Source organism: Copadichromis virginalis, linkage group LG3 (assembly GCF_057382275.1).
Source record: "Copadichromis virginalis isolate Kocher_CV1m ecotype Utaka linkage group LG3, C_Virginalis_male_GT1.1, whole genome shotgun sequence".
Classification (NCBI taxonomy): domain Eukaryota; kingdom Metazoa; phylum Chordata; class Actinopteri; order Cichliformes; family Cichlidae; genus Copadichromis; species Copadichromis virginalis.
In genome coordinates, this window is record NC_140620.1 from 8,156,772 (window position 1) to 8,160,338 (window position 3,567).

Sequence of the window (3,567 nt, forward strand, 5' to 3'; positions counted from 1 at the left end):
AAGACTCGACCTCTCTCTGTCTCTCGCTTGCAAAGTTGACCCAGACAACAAAGTAAAGCTAGTTTTCAGCTACGAGCCCGACGTATTAACCAGAGGTCCCTTTAATACGGCTCGAGCCGCGGACCTGCCGCTGAATAGTTTTCTATACAAGATCGCTGCAAAAAGTGCAGCCTTACCTAATGTCCACCTACTGTTACTCATGTATATTAAGATTTAAAAATCTAGTTTGTATTGATATGGCGAGTAGCCTTCAGTAATAGTAATATATCACACAGCAATAGTACATTCATGTAGTTTTAGGAAGCATGATAATATATTAAGTAATCCAGAGTATTCTGAATTGAGTAATGTATTCTGAATACATTACAAAATACATTTTTGGGCATGTATTCTGTAATCTGTAGTGGAATACATTTTAAAAGTAACCTTCCCAACACTGGTTAGAGCTGAGAGTAGGAAGTGTGTGATGGACTCACCGAGGAGCAGACAGACACATGCAGTCTTCATGCTGTCTGGATGACGACCGACTGAAGTGCGACAGAACAAGGACTTCAGCGACAGCACCGTCACTTCCCTGTTCACACCTCCAGCGTCACTGACCAAACCTGCTGCTGTGACAGATGTTTAAAGTCATGTATGCTTTAAAGCAGCTGAGATGTCGTTTGAGTTTCTGTAAGAGATTTAACACAAAGTGCAGCTACACTGTTTCCCTTTATTATCTATTTTTAATATGTTTGTGTGGGTTGGGGTAAAATTTTGCTGCCTCACATAACCTTATGATGCCATTTATTTAATGTCATTGTGTCATTAGGCTTAATTAGGTCATTTACATTGTTATGCAAGATGGTGCTAATGCTTTGAGTTCCTTGACAATTAAACGGATTCACTGTCTCGATCGTGACATCAGCTTTGTGTTTGACGTGTAAGAGTTTAACTTCAGGGATGAATTATTGAATCCTGTTAAGCTCCACGCCCCTGGTACCGGGGCCAAAAGGGGGCACGTTCAATCAGTTATAACACAGGTCAGAAATATAAGTTCCACAGAAACCTCTGAATCTCAGCTAAAAGCTCATAGAAACCATTATCTACAACCACCAAACACAACAAAAACAAGCCATGATTAAGCGCTTTTGCAGGTGTGAGCCGTGATGTTGAAAGGGTAGCGTGAAATAGAAAGGTTCATACAGTGAGTGTTAATAGATATCTTATCTACTGTAATATTGATTGATGCTAGGTGCTAAGTGTAATTTTTTCAATGTGATTTCAGATATAATTTTCCCCAAAATAACAAATAAACCTCAATGAAACTCATTAACAGGGAACAGCTTACAACTTACAAAGACAATTATGGAATTATGGATGGAAACTCTTAGCAGGCAGAGTTCATTTGGACAAAGACTCAGACAGGAATGTTTGTGGTGAGAAACTTTAATAGTTTATCACTAAAGCAGAGAAACTGTGTAATACATACACAGTCACATCTGTCATGTCTGAAAAAAAAAAGACAGAATGAAGAAGAATTAAGGACGAGGTTGTTCATCGGCATGACTTCCATTAATGAAGAAATGAGCTGTGATGATGTCCCCATGCACCCGTCTGCAAGGCAGAACCACATCATCGCCTGTCCTCACTGCAGGGGTCTCCTGGACCAGCCCTTTATCTGAGGAACAGACACAGAAACAGTGATGCAGAGACAGAGTTAATGATAACGGAGACACAGCTGGAACAGCTGACTGTCTGTACCTGAAACACTGATGGACACTTCATCGCTCTGCTGTCCAGATGAGTTCTCACAGAAGTAACTTCCCCCAGAGGAGACGGAGCGATCCAGAACACAGGAGGAACCATGAACCCTCCCAAAGCCTGCAGCTGCTCCACAGTCCTCAGTGAGTCCTCCTCTGGTCCTCTTCACTGTCCATCCATCAGCTGTCTGTCCATCATCAACACAACTCAGATACACTGATGAAAATCCTCTGAAGACCTGCTGAAGGTTTGGACTGACAGACAGAGACACTGGAGGACACACAGAGTTCTCTCCCTCGTGCACAAGTAACAAAAAGAGCTCTGGTGACTTGCGTCTTGCTTTTCCTGTTGTTGTAGAATTGTCTCATTCCAGTGAGGGGTTGTGCTAGACCAGACCTTCCCAAAGGGGGGAAAAAACAAAACCAATAAACAAACGCTTGGACACTGCCAGCACGGGTGCCTACACAAATGCAAAGCAGGAGATGAAGCATAGCTGAATATGTTTTCAAACCAACTTCATTGTAAGGCAAAGACTAGAAAATATGGTGAAGCAAATCTTCCCCTTGGTTTCACCTGCACAAGTGCCGAGGTAGGTCTCCACTGCATAATTGGTTTTCCCGTCGTCAGGAGCAGCACTGGGCTGTTCAAATCACAGACAAACAGTATCCCACAGCTGTTTATGTTTTTAAACCCATTTTGCACAGAGAGGCATTTTTTTGAAAAATGTATTGATAGCAATGTTGAATATTATTACACAGGAAAAAACAACTACATGTAAAATAATCACACCGTGACGCCTCTGCCTTTCTTAATAGACAGTAACTGCGTGTGTATATGTAAGCGTGTAAAACCTGAAGATCAGTGTTGGGTAAGTTACTTTAAATTAGTAACTTAGTTACATTACTAGTTACTTTCATCAAAAGTAACTCAGTTACTTCAAGTTACTCGTTACTTTCAAAGTAACTAGTTACTAGGGAAAGTAACTTTGGTTTTACTCAGACTTCTCTTGTTAATGTGTTGCTTCCGTAACTGGATACCCAGCCAGACTGCCAGTCTTCTAGCTTGCTTACTTGCCACAAGTGCACTGTGCCACCTACCAAGGAAAAATAATGTGCATATTTTCACGAGAGAAATCCCACGCCTGGACCGCCGTTGACCACTGCCATGATACTAGTCTACGTCACTGCTTCATGTTACATCCAACACAAAAACTGCAGTCGTGGTGCTTTCGATTGTACTCAGAACTCGGAAATTCTGCCTTCTGAATAGGAAGATGTTGGTAACACCAGACTGCAGATGAGCTGCATACAGAGCTGGACTGGGACAAAAAAACCGTCCTGGGGAATTTGAATAGAGCCCTACCTGGCCCCCTGGCAACACTTTGCTAGACCCGCCCCTGCATAGTTACCAGCTGTCAGCTACATAGAAAAGCATCCTGGTGTTATTTGTCTCTCAGAAACAGTTCATAACTTCCCTTCAACTCATTCATGTCACCTAAAAGGTAAACCTGTTTCTCCATCACAGCTCTGATGATTCAGTAAGGACATCTCCTGGTTTCATCTTCATGTTTCCCTCTCACCAGATATACAAACCATATCATGACCAGCAGCTTTACAGCTGTGGCTCCAGCAAACATCAGCTGATACTAGAAATTAATATTAAATAAATTCTAACAACAGCTGATCAAACGTGCTGCTGTTGTTTAACGTGACATCCGCTGGTTTCCTCTTTCTGGCACGAAGTGGGCGATAAACAAACAACAGAGAAAAGCCGATCAGCTGATCATTGATCAGTTTCATGATTGAAGTAGAAACAGGAGAGGGA

The 3,567-nt window shown here is 42.1% G+C and overlaps 1 long non-coding RNA gene across 1 annotated transcript; it reads right to left on the reverse strand.

The window, feature by feature from the left end:
* Window positions 1–1,509: 1,509 nt before the first annotated feature.
* Window positions 1,510–3,237, reverse strand: LOC146712567 (uncharacterized). The gene is made up of 3 exons (XR_014919066.1): window positions 2,317–3,237; window positions 1,744–2,139; window positions 1,510–1,660 (listed from the first exon to the last, which is right to left on the reverse strand). It is a non-coding gene; the product is annotated as an uncharacterized LOC146712567 (long non-coding RNA).
* Between the last annotated feature and the right edge of the window lie 330 nt (window positions 3,238–3,567).